Source organism: Enhydra lutris, unplaced genomic scaffold (assembly GCF_002288905.1).
Source record: "Enhydra lutris kenyoni isolate GAN:26980312 unplaced genomic scaffold, ASM228890v2 scaffoldscaffold35, whole genome shotgun sequence".
Taxonomy (NCBI): Eukaryota; Metazoa; Chordata; class Mammalia; order Carnivora; family Mustelidae; genus Enhydra; species Enhydra lutris.
This window is the reverse complement of record NW_019154119.1, coordinates 21799657-21816758: the sequence shown is the minus strand read 5'-3', so window position 1 is coordinate 21816758 and position 17102 is coordinate 21799657.

The following is a 17102-nucleotide window of genomic DNA, read 5'->3' as shown; positions in this document are numbered from 1 at the left end:
AATAGCAATCTAAGGACAAAATTTTTAAACCAGATCCCAAAAAGAAGCAAAATATGACATTGAATGTTTAGGTCTCCCTTTGCCGAACACCTCATGCACTCATAAGTTGTTCTATGCAGAGAATTAAGTGTACGCAAATTATTTGTGGTCTGCTTGCTTTTTCTCTTAACTAGGCTAACTCCCCGAAGGCAAAGAGCAGGCCTCTAATAGCACATTACCAATAATTATAACGATATATAGTTAGTATATTCATTTTGTAATTTTCAACACATTTTCACTTATATTGTCTACTTTAAATCAGAAGATAGGTGTGTAGGGTGAAAGGCTTTCTTAGAGTTTTTACAGGTAAGGAGAGAGGGATGTTAGTGACATCTCAGCTTGCCCAGAGGAAGGGGACGCCGAGAGCCGGGTGCACCGAGTCCCCCTCCTTAGTCCAGTGTTCTCTTTCTCCTACCCCACCCCTTCTGCAGCAATCCAGGCTCGGTGGGATTTAATGGGTTCACATGAACGCATGTCCTTGGCTTCACGGACCTGTCCATAAATCCCGAGCCCAGCCATCTCTCAGGGAAAATTCCTCATTTCTCTAAATGAAGGAAAGAGATGGTAAAGAATTTGAAGGCACTGATAATCTCTTTCAAAAACGTGACCTGAGTGGTTCTTGAGAAACAAGAGTAGAAAGGAAGACGGGATATAGAGAGCACACAAAAATGTCGAGGTCGGTTCTCCCTGCACTTTCCAACCCATTGCCAGAGAGCACAATGCTGGCCAATGACAAATGCTCTTAACCTTCACCCTTACGGCCAGGAAACAGTCCCGTTGGCCAGGGACAGCGGAGCACCCTGCACTCAGCGTCTGGGAGTCCACAGCACACGCAGCTTCTCTCCTTTGTCTACAGTGGATCTGTCGATGCCCAGACCGTGCGTGGGGGACAAGGTGCTGAAGCTGCAGTTTCCATAACTTTTGAGAGAACTGGCAGGTCGGAAATGAGTCGATAGTTCAGATAGATTGTCAGGCAATAAGGCAAGTCATTAGAACGCGGGAAGAGCTGCGGCTGCTTTATACGGAGCAGGAATTCAGCCAGATGTCAAGGTGGGAGCAAGGCTGCCAGCTGCAGCAGAAGCCCCGTCTTCTCTGTGTCCCTAAAAGAGCCACGTGGGCCATGAGTTCAAACAATAGGTTGACAGCTGCAGCTCCCAAATCGCCTTCATGTCTCGTGCAACCGGAACCACAACAAAGTCAAGAAAGACAGATTGATCTCATGTTCAAAGAGTCACAGTGCTGGGGGAAACACCAGCACCAGGCTCAGCAGCCTCAATTACTTGCACGAAATGAACTGGAAAATTTTGGCAAGTCAAGAAATTAAGAGACACAAAAGCTGGTTCAACGTTTACTCTGCTATTAAGAGATCACAATGAACACACTTATTCTTGTCGGTATTCAATTCCGTGGAAGTGCACAACACTGGTCTTTCAGGGGCTGCTCGCTGGGGGCAAAGAAGGTGCTCAGGTGTCCAGAGAACGTGAGACGGGGAGAGAGCTTCAGGGTGGGTCCGTGTCCCTGCCACCTCCCTGTGCGCTCACTCCCTGATGTTCTTCTGCACAAAGGAAACTCGGGTCGAAGGGCTTTCAGGAGTGAAGCGTGATCTGAATGCTAGTGCGCACACAGCTCACTCTAGAGATGATCGATCGGTGCCGTTGGTAGCTTGGAGGACTCAGGTGACACTTCCGTTGTCCTGGTTTCAGAAATGACCATGCACACGTCATGTGGATGCACACGTATCCTTCAAGGTATTTGATTCCTGCGAGAACCAGCCGTGGACATTTTTTAACATGAATAACAACACAAACACCAACATTGCATGTAATTTCACGCCCTCACACTCCTTGTTCTTGTGGTCCTGCCTCCCAGGAAGGTCGTGCCCGTACTCTTATTCATTCTTTAAGGCCCAGATCAAGGGTCACATCCGGGGAGAAGCTTTTCCTTCCTGTCATCACTTCCATGGTGATTTATTGATTTATAGCTCTATTATAGCTCTCTTATTGATTATATCTCTATTAGAGTACTCATTATGTCCTTTTATAATGGGTAACTGCCTATATGGCCTTCCCCTTCATCAATTCTAAGCATGGACCATGACTTATTTATTGTGTATCCCCAGTGCCTAGCACAGTGCTTGGCTCATGGTCAGAAATCAATAAATAAGCTTTGCTTTGATAGCCTCTGCATTCCAAGGATGAGTATCAATTGGCAGAGCAGCAATAAATCGGAAAGAACGGAAACTTACATCTAGGGCAGGTCTCACAGAATTTTCAAACGTACAGAGAAAGTCATAAATAAATGACAGTCCATCTGACTTGGCATCCACGGCTGCTACTGAGGTCCATATTTCAAGCAATGCAGTATCTAAACTCTGCAGAGGGCAGCAGGCACAGGGGTCCAGCACAAGGTTAACCTGCTCAGCACAGACTTGCAGATGCCAAGGTACTTGATGAGACATCTTCTTCAAATGAGTTCCTTCTCAGAGACCTCAGCAGTTCCTGGGTTTCCCATATCATTTCTGTATCAATCACCCCAAAGCGTAACTCACTATCTTGTCCTGGAAGTTCTGATCACGCACATTCAGTTTCCTGCCATCATTTCCACTTGTGCATTTCATGTTCCAGCCTCAGAGAAGCTGACACCTGCTCTCCCACCATGCCCACAGTCCACAAAGCCTCCTCCTTGCCCCTGTGGTTTTGACGTTCACTTAGCCCCCTGGACTCAGTCCAGGGAGAGCGCCCCCAATTCTTTTGCCCTCTTTGCTCCATCCACAAATTCAATCTACCACTCAAACCTGTAATTATTTTAAAAGCAAAGCAAAGAATCTTCATATCTATCCATCCCTTTATTCCATTTCTACTACTTTTTCTTCTGTTTCTATCTGATTTAGGGCCTGAATTTGTTCTCTACTTCTGTGTTTAACTCCCATCTTCTGTCCACAGAGTTCCCAGATCATACTCCTAAACCATCACTTTCCATATATAACGTCCATCATTTCATTCAGGGCAAAGTCTTGGGTCTGCAGCCCAGCTGCATGTTCTCCTGGTTTCTGTCTACTTTCCTGGAATATTCCTCCCCCATCCCCCGGTCAGTCAGGCTTCATCACTCTTCCTGAGGCATTGCTACCCCTGAACCATGACTCTGAATTTTCACCTCAAACTGGAGAACTGTCTCTCTTCTCTAAGTCAATACTGTCTCTTACATCAGTTCAGGTTGAACTTTCTCAAGGAAGATTACCTGATCGTTCTAGCCCAAAGCACACTTCCTCTGCCTTCTGTGGGCTCAGAGCACAGAGTTAACAAGGTCACCATTTGGTGTTCAATTTGTACAAAGTGCTCACATGGCATTTATCATGAAGTGCTCTATGCTGATGTTCTTCTACTAGATCCTACAAGAAACAATCTTAGTGTTTATCTGCCAGTGTAACCTCCACAGGAGCTTGGAATCAGGACAAGGGAAAGTATTTGGCAAGTTTGTTCAGTGAACAAAATATACATATGCGTGTCTCGAAACTCTGATTTTGGGAACTGGTAGAACACTTAATGGGCCCAGGCTACCCTCCTGGGATAGACCACACAGGATTCCCAGTAACTGTTTCTAGAAAGGAATGGAGCAGTGGGATCTTGGCATGGCAACCTCAGGGGGTTTATTCCCACTCTTGGAAAAAGCAAAACAAATCACTTCAGTGATCCAAAGAGCCGCTAGGAGATACAGTCCTGGGGCATTTCCCCCATTCTCCACTGGGGATTTTTCAGAATTTCTATCTTATTAATAAATGATCCATTCTCACCTCACTGTGACCCTGGAACTTTCCTGCCATCTCCATCATCTTCCAGATGAGTTGCTTTTCCCAGATGGGAAGTCCTCACTAGAGGGATACTGTCTAAATCAATAGGATCCTCTGAGGTAGACTTTGAAGCTGGCCCTGTATCCTGGGAGAAGGCACGTTCAAGAGCTTGGGAGCAGTACTGATGAGACAACAAGGGGGTGACCTTCCCCCAGTCCCATCAATAACATCCACCCCGTCTGCACATGCGCCCAGTACAAGCATGTGGAAGGGCTGGCCTTCTCCCACATGCTCCCTGTAAAGTAGCCACATGTTCTGTGTATTTCCAGTTGCCTATGAACAATCGTCATTTTGCTGCTCGATAAGTTTCTCATAAAAGGTGATTGCGCCTCCGATCATCTCAGGCAGTGTTAGATGTTCTGACCAGTTAATGGGCTGATGACAGCACATGCAGGCGTCCGGGCAAAACTCCATCCGTCTGCTAGTTGAAAATCTTAAGTGAAAAAGAGCTTAAAAATATGTTTAACACGTGTTTCAAACATACATCCAATATAATGTAAAACTTTTATGTCAGTATATCTCCATTCCCTTCCATACCTTTGTTTGTTTATTATCATATGTATTACAGTACTATGCATTATAACTGGATTATAACACAAAATATAGCTTTATAAATTGGGCTTTACAGTCATATGTCTTTAATAAAATCAAGAGAACAGAACATATATATATATAATATTAAAATAATATATATTTTATATTAATATATGTTTTATATAGTTTTAATGTTTTAATAAATATAATAAAATATATCATAAATATATTTATAATAAAACAATATTTCTTTTTAAAATCACAGAAATGTGATCTTACATATCTACCCACATACTTATTATTTATTGTGCTCTGTATTCTTCCCAGGGACCTTAAGTTTTGTTTTTCTGTTTTTGTTTTTGTTTTTTTAATTTCTTTTCAGAATTCATTGTTTATGCACCACACCCAGTACTCCATACATTCCTCCATAATGCCCACCACCAGATCCCCCAACCTTCTACCCACCACCCTTTCAAAACCCTCAGGTTGTTTTTCAGAGTCCATAGTCTCTCATAGTTCATCTCTCCCTCCAATTTCCTCAACTCCCTTCTCCTCTCCATCTCCCCATGTTCTCCGTGTTATTCCTTATGCTCCACAAATAAGTGAAACCATATGATAACTGACTCTCTCTGCTTGACTTATTTCACTCAGCATCATCTCTTCCAGTCCCGTCCATGTTGATACAAAAGTTGGGTCTTCATCCTTTCTGATGGAGGCATCATACTCCATAGTGTATATGGACCACGTCTTCCTTATCCATTCGTCCGTTGAAGGGCATCTTGGTTCTTTCCACAGTTTGGCGACCGTGGCCGTTGCTGCTATGAACATTGGGGTACAGATGGCCCTTCTTTTCACTACATCTGTATCTTTGGGGTAAATACCCAGTAGTGCAATTGCAGGGTCATAGGGTAGCTCTATTTTTAATTTCTTAAGAAATCTCCACATTGTTTTCCAAAGCGGCTGCACCAACTTGCATTCCCACCAACTGTGTAAGAGGGTTCCCCTTTCTCTGCATCTTCTCCAACACACGTTGTTTCCTGTCTTGCTAATCTTGGCCATTCCAACTGGTGTAAGGTGGTATCTCCATGTGGTTTTAATTTGAATCTCCCTGATGGCTAGTGATGATGAACATTTTCTCATGTGTCTGATAGCCATTTGTATGTCTTCTTTGGAGAAGTGTCTGTTCATGTCTTCTGCCCATTTTTTGATATGATTGTCTGTTTTGTGTGTGTTGAGTTTGAGGAGTTCTTTATAGATCCTGGATATCAGCCTTTTGTCTGTAGTGTCATTTGCGAATATCTTCTCCCATTCCGTGGGTTGCCTCTTTGTTTTGTTGACTGTTTCCTTTGCTGTGCAGAAGCTTTTGATCTTGATGAAGTCCCAGTAGTTCATTTTCACTTTTGTTTCCTTTGCCTTTGGAGACATGTCTTGAAAAAAGTTGCTGTGGCTGATGTTGAAGAGTTTACTGCCTATGTTCTCCTCTATGATTCTGATGGATTCCTACCTCATGTTGAGATCTTTTATCCATTTCAAGTTTATCTTTGTGTGTGGTGTAAGAGAATGGTCGAGTTTCATTCTTCTACGCATAGCTGTCCAATTTTCCCAGCATCATTTATTGAAGAGACTTTTTTTTCCCACTGTATATTTTTTCCTGCTTTGTCGAAGATTATTTGACCATAGAGTTGTGGGTCCATATCTCAGCTCTCTACTCTGTTCCACTGGTATATGTGTCTGTTTTTATGCCAGTACCATGCTGTCTTGGTGATCACAGCTTTATAGTAAAGCTTAAATCAGGCAACATGATGCCCTCAGTTTTGCTTTTCTTTTTCAACATTTCCTTAGCAATTTGGGGTCTCTTCTGATTCCATACAAATTTTAGGATTGTTTGCTCCACCTCTTTGAAAAACACCAGTGGAATTTTGATCAAAATGGCATTGAAAGCATAGATTGCTCTAGGCAGTATAGACATTTTAACAATGTTTATTTTTCTGGTCCATGAGCATGGAACGGTCTTCCATCTTTTTGTTTCTTCTTCAATTTCTTTCATGAGTGTTCTGTTGTTCCTCGAGTACAGATCCTTTACCTCTTTGGTTAGGTTTATTCCGAGGTGTCTTATGGTTCCTGGTGCTATAGCAAATGGCATCGATTCTCTAATTTCCATTTCTGTATTTTCATTGTTAGTGTATAAGAAAGCAACTGATTTCTTTACATTGACTTTGTATCCTGCCCCGTTACTGAATTGCTGTATGAGTTCTAGTAGTTTGGGGGTGGAGTCTTTTGGATTTTCCATATAAAATATCATGTCATCTGCAGAGAGAGAGAGAGTTTAACTTCTTCATTGTCAATTTGAATACCTTTTATTTCTCCTTGTTGTCTGATTGCCATTGCTAGGACTTCTAATACTATGTTGAACAAGAGTGGTGAAAGTGGGCATCCTTGTCATGTTCCTGATCTCAAAGGGAAGGCTGTCAGCTTTTTCCCATTGAGGATGATATTTGCTGTGGGTTTTTCATAGAAAGATTTTATGAAGTTGAGGAATGTTTCCTCTATCCCTATACTTTGAAGCATTTTAGTCAGGAATGGATGCTGGATTTTGTCAAATGCTTTTTCGGCATCAATTGAGGGGACCATGTGGTTCTTCTCTCTTCTCTTATTGACTTGTCTTATCACATTGATTGATTTGTGAATGTTGAACCATCCTTACAACCCAGGGATGAATCCCACTTGGTCATGGTGGATAATCTTTTTAACGTGCTGTTGGATCCTATTAGCTAGGATCTTGTTGAGAATCTTAGCATCCATATGCATCAGGGATATTGGTCTGAATTTCTCCTTTTTGGTGGGGTCTTTGCCTGGTTTGGTGATCAGGATAATGCTGGCTTCAAAAAAAGAGTCTGGAAGTTTTCCTTCTGCTTCAATTTTTTGAAACAGCTTCAGGAGAATAGGTATTATTTTGTCTTTGAAAGTTTGGTAGAATTCCCCAGGGAATCTGTCAGATCCTGGGCTCTTATTTTTTGGGAGGGTTTTGGTCACTGCTTCAATCTTGTTACTAAATATCAGTCTATTCAGGTTGTCAATTTCTTCCTGGTTCAATTTTGGAAGTTTATAGTTTTCCAGGAATGCATCCATTTCATCTAGGTTGCTTAACCTATTGGCATATAACTGTGGATAATAATTTCTGATGATTGTTTCTATTTCCTTGGTGTTAGTTGTGATCTCTCCCTTTTCATTTACAATTCTATTAATTTAGGCCTTCTCTCTTTTCTTTTGGACTAGTTTGGCGAATGGTTTATCGATCTTATTGATTCTTTCAAAAAACCAGCTTCTAGTTTCATTGATGTGTTCTACTGTATCTCTAGTTTCTATCTCATTGATCTCTGCTTGATTATTTCCCTTCTTGTGTGGAGTTGGCTTAATTTGTTGTTGATTCTCTAGTTCTTTAAGGTGTAAAGACAACTGGTGTATTCTGGATTTTTCAATTTTTTTGAGGGAGGCTTGGATGGGTATGTATTTCCCCCTTAGGACCAGCTTTGCTGTATCCCATAGGTTTTGGACCTAAGTGTCTTCATTCTCATTGGTTTCCATGAATTGTTTCAGATCTTCTTTGATCTCCTGGTTGATCCAAGCATTCTTAAGCAAGGTGGTGTTTAGCTTCCAGGTGTTTGAGTTCCTTCCAAATTTATCCTTATGGTTGAGCTCCAGTTTCAAAGCATTGCAATCTGAGAATATGCAGGGAATAATCTCAATCTTTTGGTATTGGTTGAGCCCTGATTTGTGACCCAGTATGTGGTCTATTCTATTCCATGTGCACTTAAGAAGAATGAGTATTCTGTTGTTTTAGGGTGGAATATTCTATATATATCTATGAGGTCCATCTGGTCCAATGTGTGATTCAATGCTCTTGTTTCTTTATTGATTTTATGCTTGGATGATCTATTACTGAGAGTGGCATGTTAAGATCTCCTACTATTAATGTATTCATATCAATATGACTCCTTATCTTGATTAACAGCTTTCTTATATAATTGGCTGCTCCCATGTTGGGGGCATAAATAGTTATAATTGTTAGATCTTCTTGGTGGATAAGGACCTTAAGTTTTATCTGTTGTCATGTACCTTCCATGTGAAAGACTTCCTTTAGTATTTTTTATAGGACAGATCTGATAACAATAGAATGCCATCAGTGTACATCAAAAGTGTCTTAGTTTTGGCGTGTCTGAGTGGCTCAGTCAGCTGAACATCCAACTCTGGATATTGGCTCAGGTCATGATCTCAGGGTCATGAGATCTAGTCCCGCTTCAGGCTCCCACTCAGTGGGGAGTCTGCTCTGGACTCTCTCTCTCCCATTCCCTCTGCCCCTCCCCTGGCTCCAGTACTCTTTCTCTGTAAAAATTTTTAAAAGTCTTAGTTTTGCCTTTGTTTTTAAAGAATAGTTTCATTAGATATAGAAGATGTTTCTTTTCTTCCAGTACTTGAACATGTTCCAATTTCTATAGGTTTCATTGTTTTGAATAAGTAGTCAACTATTAATTATATCATTGTATTTTCATATGCAAATTGTCATTTTTCTCTGATACTTTCAAGATTCTTGCTTTGGGTTTAGGTTTTTAGAGCTTTGAATATGATGTCTAGATGCATTTGTTTTTGTGAATATCTTACTTGGGGCATTTTGAGTTTGTAAATTTATAAATCAATGTTTTTATCAAATTCAGCAAATTTTTAGACATTGTCTCTCTATTTTCTATGTGATCTGTATTTTCTTTGCTCCTTTTTGACCTCCAATTACACATCTGTTGGAAAGTTTGATGAGTCTCTCCTCATTTTTATTCAATCTTCTCTCTCTGTGCTCTTTAAATTGGATAATTTTTATTGGTCTATCTTCTTTTAAGTTGATTCTTCTCCCATCTCAAAGCTGCTGGTAAAACCACTTAGTGAATTTTTATGACATGTATTGAACATCCCAGCTCTAGAATTTCCATCTGTTTTTTGTTTGTTTGTTTGTTTTGTTTTTGTTTTTGTTTTTGTTTTTGTTTTTGTTTTTGGTGTGGTTTTTATTTCTCCATTAAGATTTCCTAACTATTCACTCATTAATAGCATATTTTCATTCAATTATTTGATCATATTTTTCTTTAACTATTTGAACATATTTATAATAACTGCATCTAAGTTACTGATTACAAAATCCAACATTAACATAACTTCAGGACAACATTTCCTTAGTTTGGGTAATATTCTCCTTTTTATTTGTACGTCTAATAATTTTGGTTTGGAAATAGAACATCATAGATAATACATTGAAATAACTCTGGATTCTGTTTCTTCTGTACAGAGGGCTGTGGGGTTTTATTCTTGGGGGACAGGGTTCTTTGTCTTGTCTTACTAGGTAATTCCAGAGCCCTTGCACAGGCTTACAATCTGTCTTCCTCTCAGCCCCCAGTGTAGTCACAGACTTTTCTGTTTTATTTGTTTGTTTGTGTGTTTGTTTGTTTTTGTTCTTCAGCCTGCCTATCTAGGTGTCTCCCTGGGTCCTGTTTAGTTTCTTGACTTTTTTTTTGTTTTTAGGTTTTAATTTTAATTCCAGTTAGTTAACATGAAATGTGCTATTAGTTTCAGGTGTACAATATAGTTTAGTTTAATTTTTAATCAAGGATTTAGGCAGAGGTTATGATCAGATAACCCAAGTCAGTAAGGGTTCTGTAGTTCCATCCGGGTTCTGTGAATGGAGGGATGCATTTTACAAGAAGTCTGCCAGTCTTTCCAGCTCTCGCGTGGGGCTCTCTGGAGAGAGTGCCATCACTCATGGGGTCAAGGAGACTTTATCATCCTGTCCTGTTCCCTCTTTTTGTGAATCTACCTTTTAAACATCTACCTTCTCTGGCACCCAACCCAAATGTGCCCCCGCGTTGGTTAAATCATCTCCCCCCCACCCAAAGATGGGGGATGAACATGGCTCAAGGAAAGAATGTCTTGGACTTGTTATTCTAACCCATAGAGGTAATAAAGTTTTGTACATTGTTATGTGAGCATAATAAGAAACATATAAAGAATGTGTGACCCTCTTAAGCTTTTGGAAAAACTCTACATGGCACTGAAGTTTCTGTGGTGCGTTACTTACAAAGGCGCCCGTGTCTGCAAAGAGTCTATCACATCCTGAGAACTGCCTTTATCTTGTGTCTATTTGCAAATGGGATGTCTATTAAATAATGCTATTTTCTTTCTAGTGTTTTAGCCTCTCTTTTTAAATAAATTAATACTTAAATAAAGTAAGTTATCATAGGATGAAAATGCATTTCCTAGGAACAGCCAGCAACATTTAAAAAATACAAAAAACATAATTGTTCTTGATGTTGTGCTAACCTAAATTTCTACAATATGTTTAGAACAGTATTTTAGTTGGGCAACTGAGGCAAGATAAAACTAGGCCTTCCTTACTTCTTTGTATCTGTTTCTGATCCTATATTTGATAACGTGAATATCTAGATCAGAATCACCTGAGATGATGCTTACAGTTCAGGAACATCGCTCATCCTGTGTCTGCAGGTCTCCAGGTAAAACTCAGAGAACCTGGATTTCCAGGCAAGCTTCCAGGGAAATTATTATGCATATTGAAATTTGCTAATGAAGGTGTTAAATATCAGGAAGCCCATTTAATAATCATATTATCAAAAATAAAAGAAAAAAGGACAGAAAAAGGCTAAACAACAAAAATTTTTAAAAGTTAAAAGGACAAAAAAGTTTAAAAAAGAATAAAAACAAAAATGAAATAAGATCAAGAAATTAATTAATATCATGATCACGTTATTGGACATTGACTGTATTTATTATTTGACCTAAAGTACTTATGTACATTAAAATAAATACATTTATTTTGAGGAAATAGTCAAATCAAAATACTATGATGCCTGAAGATGTTCTTTACCATCAGTTATATATAAAACCTCAGAAACAATGAAAGTACCCAGCAATAGAAGAATGCTTACACGTCTGTGGCAAAGAAACTCTATGGTATAGAATAAACATTAATATTATATTATGGGAGGCAAAATACATATAGTGATTGTTGGGTCAGTGGCTCTGGGAATGCAGGAGGAACAATAGAAATGACCACCGGGGAAGCCATCTTCCAGCCCCCTCCCTTCCTTAATCCTTGACTCTCCTGCCAAAAGGATGTATGCCCAGGTCATGTCTCCATAGGTAACCCTATACCTATGCAGGAAACAGGAGTATCAGCCGCCCCCCCCATACCCTCCGATCACCAAATACCTTACCATGTAAGGATGTGAGCCCATGCCCTGCGTTGACCCAATAAAAGACCCTGCTGACTCCCTCCCAGTGCCACTTCCTCGACTCCCCCTTCCTGAGTCGCAGAACCTCGCCGGAGAGTGTCGAGTGCCCACATCCTCCCGGCGCGACTTTCCTGGCTCCCCTTCTCCTGAACCCTGAACCTTTGCTGGAGACGCCTTTAATAAATCTTGCCTTGCACCTACCTCGCCTGGTGTTGTGTTTACCTCGCCTGCAAAACTTTACAGTGATATAAAAATAAGGTAACCAAATAAAATTATATGTCTGCTATTAGTAAATCTATGTATTGATATAATTGAAGATTAACAGAAAACAAAACCAACTGCGTCAAAGTAATGAATTATAGATCATGAATACATTTTTCATTAATGCTTTAATATTTTGATGGGACTTCAGCAAGAGAAACTTAAGGAAACCTACTGACTAGTCATCAAATTAAATAACATAGATTTTTTGAAGTGTATTCAGCTCAAATCTTTTTTTATAAGGCTGACCAAACATCACCCTTTCTCTGAACTCCAGGAGAATTTACTAACTGTCGCACTCACTCTGCGCTTGCTTGCGGAAGTGGAGGAATTGCCCGGTCTGAAGGGAGAGAGGGTCTGCAGGGTTGGGCGGCCTGTTGGAGGCCTGAGGAGTGGGGATGTCGGCTCTGGGGATTTGGACTCACACAGTGGCCTGGAGCCACAGTCCTTGTGTCGGCCGAGGTAAGCGGCCAGGGCTTCTCCTGGAGGCCGTGAAGGTATTTCTCGGAGTAGAAACATATTAGAGCTTGCTTGAAGCAGGGGTAGCCCAGAACAGGAAAGGGCTGACTTCCTGGCAGGGGAGCCGGGATTGCGGCCTGGTAGCTCTTTCACTGTCTGCGTTTCCCTCCTCCTTCCTGCCGCCTCCTTCTCTTAAGCTAATTGTGCTTTCTTGTTCCTGCCTGACTTCCTCTCTCCCCAGTGCCCAGCCTCTCTTCTCTTGCTAATAACGCGCCAGCCCCTCGCCGCTCCCAGCACGTAGGATGTCCCACACTCACCCTGCAAGTCCTGAGCTGGGTCACTTAGTACCGAAAATTTAAGTCTCCTCCCGGGGGCTGGAATCGTGTTCTTTGTTCAGCACGATTTAATCTATTGTTCTGCACAATGTACATTTACCGAGTAACATAAAACGTAAATAATAATGGCCACTGTCCTCAGGGCAGAGCCCAGGGAGCGGCTAGCTCCGGTAGTCTGCCATCAGTGGGGCTTTGACAATGGCTTGTCACCTCACACCCAGGGTAGCATTTAACCCACCTATGCTTTCCATCATGTGAAGTCACTTAAGGAGGTTTGCTTCTTCTTAACGGTAAAATGAGACAACTGAATATTTATCCTTTTAAGCATCTTTTGAAAATCAAAATTACTCTTTAATCCCAATTATGGTTATTAACTAATTAGTTCCTCCACATCTCCTTAAATAATTTATTGCAGAACACACACTCAAGGACAATTCTCAAACCCAAGTACAGCTTCAAGTTCATGTAATTACACGGCATTAAAAAACATATGTGCCTAGAACCAGGGGCTATCGGAGGCTCTGCCTCAGTGCCACACGACGGCTTACAGCCACTTTTCTGCAGGGCGCTTGCACACACATGGCTGAGTCGAATGTAAACACCATTCAGAAATTCACGGACAGAAGACCTAACAGCAAACCAGACTATGAGAAATGCCAACTGTAAATACGGGAAAACTCAGCAGACTAGGGCAGAAATGTTTATGAAATGATTTGGGATGGGTGCTGAGTGTGGGTGTGTGAGTGTCTCTGTTTGTGAGCGTGTGTGCGTGAGTGTGTGCACATGTGCGAGCAGATGGGTGTTTGTGCACCTGCGTATGTGGGGTGGGCTGGGGAGACGGGGAGGGGCAGGCAAAGAGACCCTACTGGACCGAAGAAACAAGGACAAAACAGGGGGAAGAAAAAAGATCTGAGAGACTTAGCGACTTACTGTTTTGGCCATTAAATCACGTCACAGAATGGCAAAATGGACTATAGCCATAGCTTGTCACTTTCTTGATGTATGATCGGAATAAGATATTCACAGATGATAAGGCTATTCCAGACCAAGACCACCTAATCCTTTAAAAATTTAGGATCAAGGGGTTTACATTATTCTGAAAGTCTTGGAATCACTGGTCTAGACAGAGAAACAGGGAGAGACTGAGGAAGAACAATTTTGGAGAAATCTGGTTAAAAGGGAGTAAGGTCTGGCTAGCCCTCCCCAGAGCTTTCTGCCAAACAGAAAATGCCCGTCTGCCTTGGAGCAGAGGCAGCACCACCCCTGGGGAACACTGCTCGGAGGGCAGAGGGAAGGCCGTGATGGAAGTCTTAGGATGTAAGTGGGGTTCGGTGGGGTGAGGCCCGGAGCCGACGACCAAGAAAGAATTCTTGAGACAACTTTGGTGCAAAATGGTGGTTTATTAAGGCACAGGGACAGGACCCATGGGAAGAAAGAGCTGCTGGCCTGGGGCTGTGAGGAGTGGCCCATTATACGCTTGCAGGTGGGAAGGGGGTCAGGGATGGCGCAAGTCTCTAAGGAATTTTGGAAGCAAGGTTTCCAGGACCTTGAGGGGCTGGCTGTTGTTGGGAAGAAGGTTATTCATTACTAGTAATAAAACCTTTGTCATGAGACCCTTTAGATGTGTATCATTGGACCGTATGCTCTTCAACACTATCTTGGAATGATCTTCAACACTATCTTGGAGGGTTTAGAGATAAAAGAATTTTCCAAAGGAATTTTTACAGTAGACTTCAAGATCCTGGTAGGGGGTAGGGGTTGGTTAGCCTAGGATTGCCCTTTGCCCTTAGCACAGCCTTAAGGCAGAGGCAGTTGAGTCCCCAGAGGAATGTCACTCTGCTGTTACAAGGGCTTGTGGTGAGTAAGGAAATTTAATTTTTTCTCCTGCCTCCGTTTCCCACATCAGCCGGGCTTCAAGCCCCACTGGCCTCCTGGGCCTATCATCCATTTGGAGAACATAACCGACAACCCGAAGATTGGCAGGAGGGGGTGGCTCCTCCTTCGTTGTGCCCTTCTGTGACCCTGGAGGAAGGAGCGGGTGGAAACCCCAGGTTTGGCCTTTGGCCGGCCGTTCAAAAATACCTCCTCACATATGGGTAGGAACAATTTTTACTAGAAAATATTCACAATGCCTCACGTTTTTATTAGCTGCACTCAGAAATGACATCAATCAACTTCTTCTTTAATTGATATTCATAGAGACCGTCCAAAAAGACCTGAGTATAACCAAACTTACATAAATATAGCCCTTGAAATGCATTCCACTCTGGGAGATGATCTTGATCAAAGATTTTACAGGAAAACACCTCTCATCATAGAATAAGGCAGGCCAAAATTTATTGAGACCTTAAAGGTAGAGCATAAAAAAAGAGTTTGTGTGACTTTTATATTGAAGACTCTCTAGGAATCTGAATTCACATTGCTGAGCCAGACTGCCTAATGGGAACAAGGTTACAGAGCAAAGTCAGGACTGCTTAACTCCACTCAGACACAAAAATCAGGTTTTGAAATTAAAGGTTTGGAAGAATCATTGATTTCATCAACTTCCATTGTTTTATATGAAGAGACATGATTTTGGAGATTTTTTTAACCAAAGGATAAGATCCATTAGTAAAAGTATAAAATCATAGTTACAGAGCACATGGTGTAATGAAAGTTCCACAGCGGAACACACCTGTATTGATCAAAGCCTTCATCAAGAATCGGGTTATAACCAGCTTCCCGGGAGCCCGGGTCCCTTCCCAGTTACCTCCCTGCCTCCGAGGGAACCACTGTCCTGAGCACGCAGCGCAGAGTAACTTAGCTCATGTCTGGAGTGTGTATGGGAGGCACAGGACAGGCTGTGCCTCTCCTGTCTCCTGTCCAGCTTGTTTTGCCCGACCTTGGGCTTGGGAGACGCACGCCTGTTGCTGTTGCTTTGGTTCGCCTGCCCTGGTCATCCCTGAGCCACACGCGTGACGCGGCGAGTGACGGATCTGTTGCACAGGCGCTGGGGCCAGTGTTTGGCCATTGTGAAGAGCGCTACGAGCAACATTTTTGTACAACCGTCCAATTGTTTTCCAAAGTTGTACCAATTTATACTTCAATTTATACTTCAGAAATGTATGGCGTTCTGGCTGTTCCAGTCTTCGATATAACTTGGCATAGAAAGTCTTTCTCCATTTTAGCTCCTCTGACAGTTCTCAATTGTTAAGTTAGTTTGCATGTTCCTGATTAGGAATGAAGTTGAGCATCTTTTTATGTGTTCATTGGTTATCTTGATGCGTTTTGATGAAGCGCCTATTTAAGGGGCTTGGCCATTTTTCAATTGGCGTTTTTGTTGCTGTTGATCTGTTCAAGTTCATTATATATTTTTGGTGTGAGCCTTTCGTTGGGTAGATGTACCCATTCTCCTCTGTTTGGTTTGTATTTTCGTACTTTTAATGGTATATTTTGATAAACAAAGTACTCAATCATGTAATAGTCAAATATATCACATTTTGCTTACAGGTTTTTGTCCTTTTTAAGACATCTTTGCCTACTCCTAGTTATAAAAATGAAGTGTCATTTTCATCTAAAAAATCATTTTTAATATTTCACTTTTAGATCTACAATGTGTAAGAACTTATTTTTGTGAATTGGTAAAGTAAGAGTTAAAATTAATTTTTCCATGTATATATCCTGTTGCGCTAGAACGATTAATCCAGAAGAGTCTCGTTTGCCCACTACATTATAGTAATATATTTTTTACTAAATCAGGTTACTTTTACATGCAGTCCTGATTCTGTAATCTACTTTGTTCTGTTGTTTTTTTTTTTCATCTATCCCACCATTCTGCTTTAATTACTATAGCTTTATAATAGATCTTTATATCTGGAAGATTACCTCCCCCAGTTATGTCTTTCTTCTTTCAATATTGCCCTGGCCAGTTGTATTTTCATATAAATTTTAGAAACAGTTTAATATTCAAAAGAAAAACAACTCCGCTAAAACTTTCTTTCAACAGATCAGCGTGAGGCAACTTGAAATTAATGTAAATGCTGATTTTTCCAAGCCTCGAGCATGGTATATTTCTCCATCTATTTGTTTTTTTTTTCATTTCTGTCAATAACAGTGAATAGTTTTCAGTGTAGAGGTCTTACATTTGTTTTTATATGTGAGGAGTTTTGATGCTTTCATGAATTTAATTCTCTACTCTAGCTGTTCATATCTAGGACTATGATCACTTTGAGCATATGTGACCTTATAAACAGTCATCTAGCTAACTTGACTTCTAAATTCTCATGCTTTCTCTGTGAAATACTTGGAATTTCCAAAGATATTATCACGGTATCTGCAGAGTAGCGTAGTGTCAGCTCTTGA